Source organism: Ovis canadensis, chromosome 13 (assembly GCF_042477335.2).
Source record: "Ovis canadensis isolate MfBH-ARS-UI-01 breed Bighorn chromosome 13, ARS-UI_OviCan_v2, whole genome shotgun sequence".
NCBI lineage: Eukaryota > Metazoa > Chordata > Mammalia > Artiodactyla > Bovidae > Ovis > Ovis canadensis.
In genome coordinates, this window is record NC_091257.1 from 78,880,681 (window position 1) to 78,898,258 (window position 17,578).

General features: G+C 40.5%; 1 long non-coding RNA gene across 2 annotated transcripts; it reads left to right on the plus strand.

Moving 5' to 3' along the window:
• The first annotated feature begins 47 nt into the window (after positions 1–47).
• LOC138417667 (uncharacterized) lies at positions 48–16,502 on the plus strand. Of its 2 annotated transcripts, XR_011248247.1 has the most exons (4): positions 52–199; positions 823–891; positions 2,231–2,306; positions 15,533–16,502. It is a non-coding gene; the product is annotated as an uncharacterized lncRNA (long non-coding RNA). The 2 variants fall into 2 exon arrangements; XR_011248248.1 differs by lacking the exon at positions 823–891 and having other exon boundaries at positions 48–199.
• Positions 16,503–17,578: the final 1,076 nt, after the last annotated feature.

Genomic DNA, 17,578 nt, shown 5'->3' on the forward strand with positions numbered 1-17,578 from the left:
AGTCCGCCCGGAAGAGGCAGGCGCTAGCGCGGCGACTGCCCAGCGACCCCTGCGCGTGCGCGACGCTGAGGAAGCCGGCCCGGAAGGTTCGACTTTGCCGGTGGCTGTTCTTATCTCCGCTTTTGGAGGAGCAGGGAACCCAAGCTGTTCAGCGTTTCTTGTGGCGTGAATTCGGGGCGGTTTCTCCTGAGTTAGGGAGGTGGGTGAGGCATTCAGTAATATGAACTCTTTGGGGCTTTAATTTCTCTGCTACCCCCTCCACCGTGTCCCATGGGGTATGCTAGTGTTTGAGTAACTCGAAGTTGGAAGCGGAGGCGCTCAACTCACTGAGGGGTTTTACTTCAGAAATCTAACCCAACAACCTGGATTTCAGTCTGGGAGGTCGGAAACCAAAAGCCTCCTCCCTGTAGACGGGAAAGGAGACATCTCATGAGGAGAAACGGCCTGGCAAGAGGCATTCTGTCCGGAAACCTCAAAATCCTTGTTTGTAAAGACTGCGAATGCGTGGGTGCAATTCCCCTTGAGGCATAATAGAAGCAGTGAGCCTTTGGGGCTCTATTGTCAGTGCCCCCCAGCCGAAGACCACCCAGAACACTCGTCTTGTTGAACAAAGCTGGGCTTATTGTCTCATAAGGAGTGGAGGCATAGCCTGAGGTGCAGGGGGCATGTCAGGAAGAAGGTGCTGGAAAGAATTTACAGGGTCGGAGCTTGTATTAGGTAATTTGGGGGAGGGTTCCAGGAAGCAGGCCTCTCAGGATTGGATGCTGTTAAGGAGCTGAAGGTAATTCTGATAGGTATTTTAGTAATTCTTTCCTAAAAAAGGGAGAAGAACCAAGAAACCAAGAGTGGCTAAAGCTGTGATTGGTTAAGAAGCTGCAGTCCCCCAGCCAGGTTAGGGGGGTATTTGGGGGGGGTGTGTGTGTGGGGGGGTGTGTTTGGGGCAATGTTCTTGTTCGTTTGTTAGGTGGTTTTGTTTTGGTCTTGATCCATCATGGTCACAGAGTGGCTTTTCTGAAATTGTATTCAATAGGGCAGCATATCCTAGTTGATAACACTAGCCTAGCTCCCCCTATTCAGGAGCTGCTTTTGTCCCTCTCACTGTGCTTCCTATCACTTAGTATATGGTCCCTTCTTGAGGCCTCAAAACAACTGTGTGAGACAATCCACAATTGGTTAGCACTCTCCATTGCATGCTAGTCTGTAATTTAAGCATGGTAGGTAAAATAAGGCTCTTGCCTATAGATCACTCAGTGAGAATGATCCAAGTCTAGGCAACCTGATGTCAGTGGCTGTTGCTTTACCACCTTGAGAATCTGTATCCTAAGGAGGCTGCACTGCCTCTTCAGTAATTTTCAGCTACTGATAATCTGCATATCAGGATTTCTCAGTAGCAACACCATCAGTGTTTTAGGCCATTCTTTGTTGTGTGCTGTTTTTTGTGCAGTATAGGATGTTTAGCAGTATCCCTGACCCGTGTCTACTAGATGCCAGTGGCACCCTTCCCATGATTGTAAAAACCAACAATGTCTCTGCTGCTGCTGCTGCTAAGTCGCTTACCCCATAGACAGCAGCCCGCCAGGCTCCCCCGTCCCTGGGATTCTCCAGGCAAGAACACTGGAGTGGGTTGCCATTTCCTTCTCCAAAGCATGAAAGTGAAAAGTGAAAGTGAAGTCACTCAGTCGAGTCCGACTCTTAGTGACCCCATGGACTGCAGCCTCCCAGGCTCCTCTGTTCGTGGGATTTTCCAGGCAAGAGTACTGGAGTGGGGTACCATTGCCTTCTCCAACAGTGTCTCTAGACCTTACCAAATCACCTCTGGTTGAAAGCCATTGTTGAGTACCGTTTATATTCTCTTGGTCTCTGAGAGGTAAAAGATATTTGGGGCATGACAGTCCCCAAATCATTTTGAGCGAGCAGACCTTGAAGAGGAGAGAAGGAAACAATAGAGAAGACCGAAGTTTCTGAAAAGTCCATTCAAGTAGGAGAATGAAGATCTGAGACAAAGAAAAGACAAGTGGGAAAACATAAGAGAAATTAGGTAGAGGTAGAGAGGAGCTCATAGGCAATCACTCTTAAGTTACTTAGTTTGGCCAACCAAGTTGGGTCACATTAACAAAGGCACTCAAAGTTTTAATGAGGCCTTACTCTACTGCCATTCCCTGTTTGGAAAATGCTGGTCTGCTTAGCAAATAGTGTTGATCATTTTTGTGAAAAGATTTTTCTGTTACAGCCTGGTACCAGATATGACCTCTCTGAACTGGCTGCTTGCAAGAGACTTTCTTCAGAGATTTCAGGCTACCCTTAAGGTAATAGTTTGTTTTCTAGGGAAAGCCAAGAATCCCTGGGAAGCGGACAGAAGTCAGAAAGCAGTGGTAGCTAAGTGTTTCCAGGTTTTCCAAGAGATAGATCCTGCTTAGATTAAGCTAATAAGTACATCAACACAACAGTAATTTGTATTTTCCTAACCTCTTTCATCCAGGAATCTGTAAAACATCAGTTCAGTTCAGTTCAGTCGCTCAGTCGTGTATGACTCTGCAACCCCATGAACTGCAGCACTCCAGGCCTCCCTGTCCATCACCAACTCCCAGAGTCTACCCAAACCCATGTCCATCGAGTCAGTGATACCATCCAACCATCTCATCCTCTGTCGTCCCCTTCTCCTCCTGCCCTCAATATATCCCAGCATCAGAGTCTTTTCAAAGGAGTCAGCTCTTTGCATCAGGTGGCCAAAGTATTGGAGTTTCAGCCTCAGCGTCAGTCCTTCCAGTGAACACTCAGGACTGATCTCCTTTAGGATGGACTGGTTGGATCTCCTTGCAGTCTAAGGGACTCTCAAGAGTCCTCTCCAACACCACAGTTCAAAAGCATCAGTTCTTCGGCATTCAGCTTTCTTTATAGTCCAACTCTCACATCCGTACATGACTACTGGAAAAACCATAGCCTTGACTAGACGGCCTTTGTTGGCAAAGTAATGTCTCTGCTTTTCAATATACTATCTAGGTTGGTCATAACTTTCCTTCCAAGGAGTAAGCATCTTTTAATTTCATGGCTGCAATCACCATCTGCAGTGATTTTGGAGCCCCCCAAAATAAAGTCAGCTACTGTTTCCACTGTTTCCCCATCTATTTCCCATGAAGTGACTGGACCAGATGCCATGATCTTCGTTTTCTGAATGTTGAGCTTTAAGCCAACTTTTTCACTCTCTTTCACTTTCATCAAGAGGCCCTTTAGTTCCTCTTCACTTTCTGCCATAAGGGTGGTGTCATCTGCATATCTGAGGTTATTGATATTTCTCCCGGCAATCTTGATTCCAGCTTGTGCTTCTTCCAGCCCAGCGTTTCTCATGATGTACTCTGCATATAAGTTAAATAAGCAGGGTGACAATATATAGCCTTGACGTACTCCTTTTCCTATTTGGAACCAGTCTGTTGTTCCATGTCCAGTTCTAACTGTTGCTTCCTGACCTGCATACAGATTTCTCAAGAGGCAGGTCAGGTGGTCTGGTATTCCCATCTCTTTCAGAATTTTCCACAGTTTATTGTGAAACATAGACATTTATTAATTTTTCTATCATAATGGTGAGGAAAATCATGTGATTCTTCATTTTATAGATACAGAAGCTAAATTATGAAGTCTACAAAAAAGTAGTGAGAAATCCAGAACAGCCTACTGGAATCTTCATTCTGAGCCATTCTTGATGCTCAGCACCACCCCAAATCTCCAACTTCCCAGTAGTAAGCTACTGATGATAATGCTTCAATTGTATACTAAATTTATGTTTTCATAGGCTTTAAAATATTCCTTAGTCTCTTGTCTTGACCCATAAAATAGCAGGCCTATAGAGGCTATGACTTAAAATTAAATCATGACAGTACTTGAACAGAACTCAGATCTCATGATCTTTAGTTCAGTACTCTGTCTTCTGAAGTAAGCCCATATATCCTTTTTTTTTTTTTTTAAGCCCATATATCCTTGTAGGTGATGTTTAAATTACAGAAAACATAATTAAGATAGAAAGTCTAGTCCATAGAGAAATCTAGACCTATTCAGTTCTTTTCATTCATTACATGGGACTTTTACAAGTTAGCTTTGATGAGTAAAGAGAAAGTCACTGAGATAGTAATGAAAAGCATTTAGTAACTCAAATTTATTTTGGGGTTGATGTATTAGACAGAAGGTATTGTGAGCACCATGCCCTCACCCAAAGAAATCTTACATAGTTTATCCTTTAAGAACTACACTAACAGAAATGAATTCTTGATTATTTAATCATACATAGAAATGACTTATGAGATACTGTATCACAGATTTAGAAGTCCAGTCTAATGAAAATACTGGCTCCAAATATCATCATTATGTCAGTGATTCTCAAATCCATTATTTCCAACCCAAACCTCTCAATTCTAGCCTCATGGTCCAAGTGCATATTTCTTTACATTTGCTTGTCTCACAGAGGTCTCAGAGTCACTGTGTTTATAACAACTTGAGTATTTCCCACTGCAAATCTTCCCCATCTCAATTAACAAGGCACTGCTCTCTACCCAGTTGCTTAAGTTAGAAATCCAGGAGTTAACTCAGTTCCTTCCTTTTCATCACTTCATCCAATTCGTTATCAAGTCTTATTGAGTCAGTGTCCAAAATCTGAGTCAGCCAGTTCTGTCTCCACTGCCACTAGCCTGGTGCAGGTAATTGTCATCTCTTTCTTGGATATTGCAACTTGCGTTTTTCCTTCATAACACTTACCACAATTTGTTTGATTTATTGGTTGGTTTTTTACTTGTGATTTAATAATCTCACTTTGCTACCAGAATGTAGTGAAAGATGTGTATTGTAGTGCTTGAGGTAGGTAAAAAATCTAATTCACTCTGACATCCCCAGCACTTAGCAGATTGCCAGGTTCATTATGGGCACTTAAATATTTGGTGAATATTTATTGAATTTATGGATGAAAATCCAATAGTATCCAAAATTTTAACACAATTTTTACAGTGAGATAGTTAAAATTAGAGCCTTTATTTAATAACATATGGTAAAAATGACTGAACCTTATATAATTAAAATCAATAATATAATAAGTCTGAAAGAATGTATAAGAATTGAAATGATTCTCTTGGAATCCAGAAAGAGAAATCTCCCAGGATTTGGCCATGTTTTTCCATCTAGCAAAGTTCAGGATAGAGAAATTATAAGTGCAAAGAACATTGTTAAGCTAGTCAATGTACTTGTCTAAAGTACACTTGTTCTGGAGCATGGATAACTTCTTAGGGTTTACCTGGGACCTGAATGAAATGGACCTTAAAACCATCCACTTCTTTTTTTCTGATCATTGAATGCACAATGTTTTTATTCCCTAAAACATTTACATGGGGAAGGGAATGCTCTGGGCAGCAAACACAAATATTTTAGTCCCTGAAAAAATATATTCCATGCCAGAATGTAACTCTGTGGAGGCAGGAGATTGTTCATCAAAGCTGTGTCCCCAAAACCTACAACAGTGCTTAACACAAAGTTTTTCCTCATCCTCCATATTCATCTGACCTCTAGCCAGTAACTGACTACCACTTCAAGCATCTCGACAACTTTTTGCAAGTAAGATGCTTTCCAAGTGTTTGTTGAATCCCAAAGCATGGATTTTTATACTACATGAGTAAACAAACTTATTTCTCGTTGGATAAAATGTGTTGATTGTAATGGTTCCTATTTTGTTTAATAAAGATGTGTTTGAGCCTAGTTATGATTTAAAATTCATGGTCTGAAACATATTTTTGCCAGTGAGAAATAAGTTTGTCTACTCCTGTAGCATAAAAATCCATGCTTCAGGATTTGACAAACTCTTGGAAAGCATTTTCCCTGCAAAAAGTAGTTGAGATGCTTGAAGAAGTAGTAGTTAGTTGGCTAGAGGTTAGGTCAATATGGTGGATGAGGCAAAACTTTGTAGCTCAATTTGTTCAACTTTTGAAGCATTGGTTGTAGAACGTGTGGTCGGGTGTTGCCATGGAGAAGAATTGGGCCCATTCTGTTGATCAAGGCCACCTCCAGGCCTTGCAGTTTTTGGTGCGTCTCTTCAATTTGCTGAGCATACTTCTGATGTAATGGTTTTGCCAGGATTCAGAAAGCTGTAGTGGATCAGACAGGCAGCAGACCACCAAACAGTGACCATTACCTTTTTTTGGTGTAAGTTTGGCTTTGGGAAGTGCTTTGGAGCTGCTTCTCTGTCCAGGCACTGAGCTGGTCATTGCCAGTTGTATAAAATCCACTTTTCATCATCTGTTACAATCCAATCAAGAAATGATTTGTTGTTGCATAAAATAAGGGGAAATGACACTTCAAAATGATGATTTTTTTGATTTTCGATCAGCTCACTGAAGCTTACACTTAGGAAGCTTTTTCACCTTTCCAATTTGCTTCAAAAGCTGTATGACGTTAGAATGGTTGATGTTGAGTTCTTCGTCAACTTCTCATGTCAGAGGATTAGCTTCAGTGATGGCTCTCAGTTGTCATTGTCAACTTCTGATGGTTAGCTGCTACACTCCTCATCTTCAAGGCTCTCATCTCCTTTGCAAAACTTCTTGAACCACTGTTGCACTGTACTTTGATTAGCACTTCCCTGGCCAAACGTGTTGTTGATGTTGCAAGTTGTCTGTACTGCTTTATGACCCATTTTCAACTGGAATAAGAAAATCAGTTGTATTAGCTTTTTGTCTAACATCATTTCCTCAGTCTAAAATAAATATAAAATAAACAGCAAATAATTTCATTAGCAAAAAAACATAAAGCAAGATATACACATTAAAGTGATATATAACATATCCACATTTATTTAAGAATGTATTCCAATATCAAACAGCACAGTTCAACAATGCAAATACCGCAATTACTTTTGCACCAACCTAATACCCTGCAGAAAGTGAAAATGTTAGTTGCTCAGTTGTGTCCAACTCTTTGGAAACCCAAGGATTGTAGTCTGACAGGCTTCTCTGTCCATGGGATTCTCCAAACAAGGACACTGAAGTGGGTTGCCATTCCCTTCTCCAGGGATATTCCCAACTCAGGAATCAAACCCCAGTGTCCTGCATTGCAGGCAGGTTCTTTACGGTCTGACCCACCAGGGAAGCTTTCAGAGTTTACTTTAAAAAAAACTAATCATGCTCCTCCCTTTCCTCAGTTCAGTTCAGTCGCTCAGTCATGTCCGACTCTTTGCAACCCCATGAATAGCAGCACGCCAGGCCTCCCTGTCCATCACCAACTCCCAGAGTTCACTCAGACTCACGTCCATCGAGTCAGTGATTCCATCCCGCCATCTCATCCTCTGTCGTCCCCTTCTCCTCCTACCCCCAATCCCTCCCAGCATCAGAGTCTTTTCCAGTGAGTCAACTCTTAGCATGAGGTGGCCAAAGTACTGGAGTTTCAGCTTCAGCATCATTCCCTCCGAAGAAATCCCAGGGCTGATCCCCTTCAGAATGGACTGGTTGGACCTCCTTGCAGTCCAAGGGACTCTCAAGAGTCTTCTCCAACACCACAGTTCAAAAGCATCAATTCTACAGAGCTCAGCTTTCTTCACAGTCTAACTCTCACATCCATACATGACCACTGGAAAAACCATAGCCTTGACTAGTCAGACCTTTGTTGGCAAAGTAATGTCTCTGCTTTTCGATATGCTATCTAGGTTGGTCATAACTTTTCTTCCAAGGAGTAGCATCTTTTAATTTCATGGCTGCAGTCACCATCTGCAGTGATTTTGGAGCCAGAAAAATGAAGTCTGACACTGTCTCCACTGTTTCCCCATCTATTTCCCATGAAGTGACTGGACCAGATACCATGATCTTTGTTTTCTGAATGTTGAGCTTTAAGTCAACTTTTTCACTCTCCTCTTACTTTCATCAAGAGGCTTTTTAGCTCCTCTTCACTTTCTGCCATAAGGGTGGTGGTATCTGCATATCTCAGGTTATTGAGATTTCTCCTGGCAATCTTGACTCCAGCTTGTGCTTCTTCCAGCCCAGCATTTCTCATGATGTACTCTGCATATAAGTTAAATAAGCAGGGTGACAGTATACAGCCTTGATGTACTCCTTTTCCTATTTGGAACCAGTCTGTTGGTCCATGCCCAGTTCTAACTGTTGCTTCCTGACCTGCATATAGGTTTCTCAAGAGGCAGGTCAGGTGGTCTGGTATTCCCATCTCTTTCAGAATTTTCCACAGTTTATTGTGATCCACACAGTCAAAGGCTTTGGCATGGTCAATAAAGCAGAAATAGATGTTTTTCTGGAACTCTCTTGCTTTTTCCACGATCCAGCAGATGTTGGCAATTTGATTGCTGGTTCCTCTGCCTTTTCTAAAACCAGCTTGAACATCTGGAAGTTCATGGTTCACGTATTGCTGAAGCCTGGCTTGGAGAATTTTGAGCATTACTTTACTAGCATGTGAGATGAGTGCAGTTGTGTGGTAGTTTGAGCATTCTTTGGCATTGCCTTTCTTTGGGATTGGAATGAAAACTGACCGTTTCCAGTCCTATGGCCACTGCTGAGTTTTCCAAATTTGCTGGCATATTGAGTGTAGCACTTCACAGCATCATCATTCAGGATTTGAAATAGCTCAACTGGAATTCCATCACCTCCACTAGCTTTGTTCGTAGTGATGCTTTCTAAGGCCCACTTGACTTCACATTCCAGGATGTCTGGCTCTAGGTGAGTGATCACACCATCATGATTATCTTGATTATCTGTTACCTTCAGTATAATATTTGTTCACAGTCTACCTCTCCAGCTCCCCTCATTTCTCTACTCACTATCCTTACTATTCCTTATCATGAATTGTGAGAGTTGGACCATTAAGAAGGCTGAGTGTCGAAGAATTGAGGCTTTCAAACTGTGGTGTTGGAGAAGATTCTTGAGTCCCTCGGACAACAAAGAGATCAAACCTGTCAATCCTAAAGAAAATCAACCCCGAATATTCAGTGGAAGAACTGATGGTGAACTTTCAATACTTTGGCCACCTGATGCAAAGAGCCAACTCATTGGAAAAGACCCTGATGCTGGGAAAGATTGAGGGCAAGGGGAGGAGTGAGTGACAGAAGATGAGATGGTTGGATGTCATCACCAACTCAATGAACATGAGTTTGAGCAAACTCAGGGAGATAGTGAAGGACAGGGAAGTCTGGCATGCTGCAATCCATGGTGTTTCAAAGAGTGGGACATGGCTTAGCAGCTGAACAACAATAGCAGTCATGTATTTTAAGATGCAGCTGCACTAAATCCCTTAATGTTCCTTGAACATGCTGTTTTCCTGACTAGAAATGTTCATCCCTTCTCTTCCCATCTGATTAACTCCTCCTGCCATCCTTTAAGATTCAGCTTGTTTAGTTGCCCAATCATGTCTGACTCTCTTGCAACCCCGTGGATTAGTATTTCCCAGGCAAGAATACTAGGGTAGGTTGCCATTTCCTTTCTATAGGGGACCTTCCCGACCTAGGGGTTGAACCCACATCTCATGCATTGCAGGCAATTCCTTACCACTGAGCCACTGGGGAAGCGAAGATTCAGCTTAGATGTTGTGTTTCAAAGGAAGCCTATGATTTCCTCAAGCTTCCCCAGTAGCTCAGTGGTAAAGAAACCACTTGCAATGCAGGAGACAAAGGTTTGATCCCTGGGCTGAAAAGATCCCCTGGAGGAGGAAATGGCAACCCACTCCAGTATTCTTGCTGGGAAAATCCCATGGACAGAGGAGCCTGGCAGGCTACAGTCTGTGGAGTCAGAGTCGGACACAACTAAGCACAAACATTTCCTTGGAGTGGGGGGAGCAGGGAAGTTCTCTCATTATTACAGCCTGTATAAAATCATATTGTGGCTATCTTTGAGATCCTTGAGGGCAGGATCTGTGTTTTATTCATCCTTCTTTGCTTTTGTGGTGCCAGCACATGTTTGTGAATGCAAGAACCCAGATGGGATGATAGGTATGAGCACTCATAACTAATTTACAAAGTCTTAGTCTTGAATGTTGCCTTCTTCCCAAGAGAAAGTAGGAAACTTCCCAGCTGTATTCTGTTTGAAATAATTGGGTATGAACATAGTCTGGAGAGAAATATGCTTCTTATACTCCTTTTGTGAATCATTGTAAAAGTAGGTGATAACAGTCTTTTTGGTACATCAGCAGGCCCTTAGAAAGGACTGATTTCATGTACCATGTACTTAGTGGGCACCTTGGATTATCATGTCTCATTTCTCCCTTGCTCTTGAGAGACTTTGTAATCCCAACACCCAGCACAGTATTTAGCCCTTATTGTGCAGCACAATAAATGTTTGTTGAAAGAATGCATAAATTAAAAAATGAAATAATAATATAAAATATCTCAAATAATTTAAACCCTCTGTTTTAAAATGTTTGAGGTGCTCTTTAAAGCCTTTTCTAATCAGCCCGACCTATTATAATTTTACCCTTCTCTGTTTTCATGATAATACTTATCATATAGACTATGGACTTCCCAAGTGGCACAGTGGTAAAGAATCTGCCTGCCAGTGGAGGAGACAGAGGAGATGTGGGTTCAATCCCTGGGTTGGAAAGGTCCCCTGGAGAAAGGAAATGACAGCCCATTCCAGTATTCTTGCCTTGAAAATTCCATCGACAGAAGGAACCTGGCAGGTTACAGTTCATGGGGTCACAAAAGAGGCAGACGTGACAGAGCGACTGAGCACACACATGTAGACTATGCTGTTTGCACTGCTGTTTATTTTTAACTAACTGCATATGAATAATTTTATAAACTTTCCAGCTAGATTATAAAATCCTTGAGGGCAATGACTGTACTGTTGCCTCCTACAGTGTTTTAAATCTAGTAGGATGTTAATGCTGTAAATTGTGTTGTAACATAACTCGGGGTTACTTAGTGTGTTGGCATCTCTACAGAAGGCTTCGAAACTCTTATGAAAACCACAGTGAGTTACCACCTTGCACCCCCTGGAATAGCTATTAGGGAAAAAAAAAGAAAAATGATGAGTGTTAACAAGAATGTGGAGAAATTGGAACCCTTGTGTACTTTCGGTTAAAGTGTAAAATGGTGTAGCCACTATGTATAGCTGTTCCTCAAAACAATATGGTGGTTCCTCAAGAAATTGAAAATTGTATTATGATATGGTACAGCAATACAATTGTGGGTATATATCCAAAGTAATTGAAATCAGAGTCACAAAGAGATATTTGTATTCCAGTGTGTGCTGTGCTGTGCTCAGTTGCTTCAGTTGTGTCCAATTCTTTGTGACTTATGGACTGTAGCCTGCCAGGCTCCTCTGTTCATAGGATTCTCCAGGCAAGAATACTGGAGTGGGTTGCCATGCCCTCCTCCAGGGAATCGTCCCGACCCTGGAATCAATAGCAGCATTATTCACAATAGCCAAAGAGCCAGGCAACCTAGATGTCCGTTCATGAATAAATAAACAAAATGTGGTATATACGTGTAATGGAATATTATTCAGCCTTAAAAAGAAGGAAATTCTGACATGCTGTACCATGGATGAACCTTGAGGACATTATATAAGTGAAATAAGCCAGTCACAAAAAGATAAAAATTTATATGTAGCACCTAGGGTAGAGTCATAGAAAGTAGAAAGGTGGTTGCCAGAGCCTGGGGAATGAGGGAGAATGGGAATTGTTTTTTAGTGGGTATAGAGTTTCAGTTTTGCGGGCTGAAAAGAGTTCTGGAGATTAGTTGCACAAAGAGGTAAATGTACTTAATTGTACACAAAAGATTATTAAGATGGTAAATTTTATGTATATTTAACTAAAACTTCTTTTTTTAAAAAAGCCCTGAATAGGGAGTCAAAAGTCCAAGGCTGAAATTCCTGATTGTTCCTTGACACCTTGAGCAAGTCGCTTTTTCACTCATGCCTTGATTTTTTCATCTTTAAACAGGATGATAAAGCCTTCCAAGTTTCTGGGTTTATGTAAGAATCAAATAGAAAAAAAAAAAAAAACTATAACTCTTTAAGATAATTTTTTTGAGTAGTAGTTCCATTGTTCCAAAGTCCTTGATCTCCTTTAATATTCATTACAAATTTTATGTCTTCCTTCGTAACAAAATATTCTTAAAGAGGTCTCAGTAATAACCTATTGCCACTTCAAAGAATATGTATGCTGGGTTCTTTCAACTTGGGCTGCTCACCTTATAATTTGGTCCTGGGAAAAGAGCAAATAAAAAGCTTTTATGAGGACTATTGATGATTTCAGATACTAATTACTAATGTGGTTTAGCACTGTGTGTTAGTCGCTCAGTCATGTCCAACTCTTTGTGACCCCATGGACTGTAGCCCGCCAGGTTCCTCTGTCCATGGAATTCTCCAGGCAAGAATACTGGAGTGGGTTGCTATTTCCTTCTCCAGGGGATCTTCCCAACCCAGGGATTGAACCCACATCTCTTACGTCTCCTGCACTGGCAGGCGAGTTCTTTACCACTAGTGCCACCTGGGAAGCCCATGTTACACGCATTATCTCATTTAATCCTTACTACAGTGTTGTCGGGTTCGTAATATCATACTCATTTTATAAACAGGGAAAACAAAGCTGAGAGGTTAAGTTACTTACCCAAGATCACACAATGAATGACAGAGATGAAGTCAGATCTAGGTCTGTATTGACTCTGAAGTCCGTACTCTTTCTACTCTGCTACACTGCCTCTCTCTCAAAATATATTTGACTATGCCAAGTTAATGATAAATGTTATATATTTGATGTATATTCATACATTTATATCAGTTATCTTACCTTAGTCATTGCAAATAAGATAGGCTGTGATAGGGACGATTATCACCAGTTTATAGATGATGAAACATTTGTAACTTAACTAACACCAACATCAACCAATCAATAAATAATAATACCAGGACTTGAAAATAGATACTACAGTTCTCAGACCCATATTTTTTCCGTATCACCTTCATGAGAGCAGAACTTTATCTCTTGAGTTTTTTGTTTCTGACATTTTTTTTATGGGAGCAAAAGAGTGAGCGTCTTGTGGGTCCTGCAATTCTCAGTGTACATGAACAGATTAACGTCTTCATCCCTTTTCTCTCTCCCACTCACTAAAATGATGAGTTAATATTTTTAATGTTATCAGTCCACAAAGAAAGGGAATAAGAAAGATGACAGCACTTTGGAAGCTGGAAGGTGGAGCTGAGGAAACAGAATTCCAAATATATAGGAAGGGTGCACTAACAAGAGGCAAGCAGGTTCTCATCGCAGAACACTAAGACACCAGGAATGAAAGATACTGTGGCATCAGAGACATGCAGTGGTCTAAAAGTGGGGGATTGGCTGGAAGTCTATTTAAGAAGTTGGACTACGAGGCCCCTTCCTCATCGTGCTCAGTTAGGCAATTACTCCTCTATCTCCCTGGTTTATTCTGTGAAAAACTGAGTTTGAAAATCTCCAGACTGGGATAGCGGTTAAAGATCACAGCTGAGGAGCTGGGGCAGGAAGAATACCACACTGAAAACAGAGATCAGAGGGATACCAACATGCTGAATGATGAAACTTGCCCAGCCCTCTTGCTCTATTTCACTCCAAGGATGCTGACACCAAGGCTTATATTCTCCAGGCAGGATAGCTGAGAATTAGTTCTGAGGGAAACCTAAAATTGAATAATCCCAGAAGAAATATATATGAAGAATGATACTTGAGGGTCTCCCAACAAAACATGTATCCCTACTTAATTAACCTGCAATGAAACCCACCAACTGACAGACTCTTCCAGTTAACATAGACCTTCCCAATACCTTTGTAATGACACATTTTTAAATATGAAAGGACAGCAAAGGATCACCAGATAGCTGAGATAAACCTTCACCAAGAAAGACAGCAAATCAAAATGGAAAACAGGCAATATGGAAAGCAGAAGGATATTTTTTGAAAACAATAAGCATCTTTTGCCTCTGATAGTGTAAAATAGTGCATCTATCAAGCAAAGACAGGATGCTCCTCCCCCAAAAAGGAGCAGAGAATAATAGCTCTGGGAAAGTTTTTAAGTAGCAAAAATAATTAATAGAAGTATTAATATATAAAATTGAGGAAATCTCTCAGAAAAATAAAACAAAAATTAAAGAAAACAATTGGAGAATAAATCCATAAAGTCCAACACTAGGCTAACTGGAGTTTTAGGAATGGAGGAGAAATGAAGGGATAGAAATTATCAAAGAAATTACAATATCTCTGATAACTGAAGGACATGAGTTTCCAGATTGACAGAGACTGCTGAGTGCCCAGCATAATGAAGGGGGAAAAATCAAAAGTACTATGTCACATTGTCATGAAATTTCTAAACACAAGGGTTAAAGAGAAGATCCAAAAATCTTGTTGACAAGAGATGAAGAGGGAGTGGGGAAAGGTGAATGGATTATTCATAAAAGAATAGGTAATGAGAATAGCGTATTTCTTAATATTGACAGTAGTGGTTAGAAAACAATGAAACAGCACTTTCAAAATTCTGAGAGAAAATTATTTTCAACCTAGAATTCTACACTAAATCATGTTATTAATCAAATGTGAGGGACAAAGATATTTTCTTGCATGCAAAAAAAAATTTACTAACCCCCACTTTTCCTGGGGCACTACTGGAGGATGTACTCTACGGAAACAATTTTAGGTTTTAGGTTTTAGGAAAGAGGGGATCACCCTAGGAAAGGCAAAAGGAAGTTCTAAGATGACACTTGTATAGAGCAGACTTAGTGAGGGATAGTCCAGACTGAAGGAAGGAGTGCTGCATGGGAGTTTTTCCATGGTTGAGTTCAAAATAATTCATTTTTACTTTTCTGTTGGAAGGTCTGAGACAGTGATAATGATGCAGAAATTTTGTCAAATAGAAAACAGAGGCAACTATTAATTGTAAGACAAAAAGTTGCGTAAGAAAGGAAATATAATCATAATCCAGTTAACTGATCCAGAAGGAAAACACACAAGAGTCATAATAAGGTTAACATGAAACACTGATTTAATTTGAAATATTGTGATATAACAGTATTGAGAGGCTGAAGGGAGGAAAAACGTAGTGTTGGATCTTTAAGATCTTTATCTTTTCTATTAGGTACTGTTAAAAATTTACAAATCAAGAACTGGCAGTAAAAATATTTAATTTGGGAAAATGTTGGTAAACATGAAAAAAAAAAGCCACCAAATAAGTTTGGGAGGGTATCTCAAGCTTTGGTGAGGCCACCACTTTTTTAAGACTGTGTGTGTGTGAAAATATACTCCGTTGTGCTTTGTTATGAGCCTTGTAGTTCCACAAGACTTTTTTTCTAACCAAAGACTTAAAATATTTGCATGTATTACCTTGATAAACATCAAAAATATCAAAGGTAGAGAAGGAGAGAGAGAAAGAAAATCTTTAGTGTCTATCCAGACCTATGATATGAAATGACATTTTGAATTTTCTTTATAGAAAAGTCCTGGAAGAATACTAGAAAGTTATCAACCAGATATTTCAGAAGAATAAAACTCTAATTATTTAGACCAGTTTTTAAAAGTGTCACACCTTTAATTTGTGGTGTCACAGGTGCTGCTGCTGCTGCTGCTGCTAAGCCACTTCAGTCGTGTCCGACTCTGTGCGACCCCATAGACAGCAGCCCACCAGGCTCCCCCGTCCCTGGGATTCTTCAGGCAAGAACACTGGAGTGGGTTGCCGTTTCCTTCTCCAATGCATGAAGGTGAAAATTGAAAGTGAAGTCGCTCAGTCGTGTCCGACTCTTAGCGACCCCATGGACTGCAGCCTACCAGGCTCCTCTGTCCATGGGATTTTCTAGGCAAGAGTACTGGAGTGGGTTGCCATTGCCTTCTCCGTCACAGGTGCTTCCTACTCCCAAAATGAGAAAAATTGAGTGGAATGCTGGAGCATTATTGTCCTCTGAGTTCTAATCAGTCTTACTGGCTTTTTATTTTTTAATTGTGAAAATGAATGTCATATATCATTTCAAAAAGATGTATCCTCAAGATTAATGCTGTGACACTATCTCATGTGTGGAATTAGGAGACCTAGGTTTAAATCCCCTTTCTATGATTTGCTGGCTCTGTGACCCTAGGAATATCTTGTTTCTAGCCCTCCCATTTCTTCTGTTTACTCCAAAAGCTAAATTGCAATGGAAAATGTTCAAGAAGAATCACTTCATGCTAAATCCCTCTAATAGTAAGTATGCCCCAGTGTATTTATTAAGGATTATTCAGTCTCCTCTATTGAATTATAAGAACTTAAAAAGTACCAACTACATTTTTGCTTCTGAAATTTCCCACATCCTATTATTGTTATTTTCTCCCTCTAATAGGCACCAAATCAGTGTTGTCAGAAATTTATTGACTGTTGTTGTGAGGAGAATGTTTGTCATTAAATGTTTGTCTTGTAATTCTCTGTTTAGAAAAAACAAAAAGTCCCATATGTTTCAGGAAAATTCTATTTTCATTGTTAAATTTAAGTTTAAGTTGGACCTAAACAATAAAAACAGAAGTCTGTCTTCTTTCTTCTTCCAAAGAAAGAGTTCCTTAATGATATATATATGTATTTTGTTGTTGTTGTTTTTTAAATTTTTGACCATGCTGCACATCATGTGGGATGGCATGTAGGATCTTAGTTCCCTGACCAGGGATCAAATCCATGCCTTCTGCGTTGAAAGCATGGAGTCTTAACCACTGGACCACCAGGAATTCCCATAATGGTTTGTATTTTTATAAAAAGGAAAGATTTTTAACTAAAACACTGGAGTACCCCCAAAGATTTGGCAAACTTAACTACTCTTCTTACTCATATCCATGTTCTTATGAGTATTAACAAAATAATTTTTGACTCATCTAAACAAATAAAATTGTAACGTAGAAAGATGAAGCCTAGTGAGAGAGATATGAGACTTTTTATGATCTTGAAAAGTATAGTGAGACTCAATCTGTTCAATAATACCTAGAATATTAGAACTTTAGCTCACCTTTGATAAATTAAAATACACTTTAGGAAAATAAAAATTAAATTAAAATGCCCACTAGATAGTGGATCTTGAATTTATAAAAGTAACCATTTTGTATGTTTTCAGTTCCGTTCAGTCACTCAGTCGTGTCTGACTCTTTGCAACCCCATGAATCGCAGCATGCCAGGCCTCCCTGTCCCTCACCAACTCCCGGAGTTCACCCAAACTCATGTCCATTGAGTGAGTGATGCCATCTAGCCATCTCATCCTCTGTTGTCCCCTTCTCCTCCTGCCCCCAATCCCTCCCAGCATCAGGGTCTTTTCCAATGAATCAACTCTTCGCATGAGGTGGCCAAAGTATTGGAGTTTCAGCCTCAGCATCAGTCCTTCCAGTGAACAATCAGGACTGGTTTCCTTCAGAATGGACTGGTTGGATCTCCTTGCAGTCCAAGGGACTCTCAAGAGTCTTCTCCAACACCACAGTTCAAAAGCATCAATTCTTCGGCGCTCAGCTTTCTTCACAGTCCAACTCTCACATCCATACATGACCACAGGAAAAACCATAGCCTTGACTAGACGGACCTTTGTTGGCAAAGTAATGTCTCTGCTTTTCAATATGCTATCTAGGTTGGTCATAACTTTCCTTCCAAGGA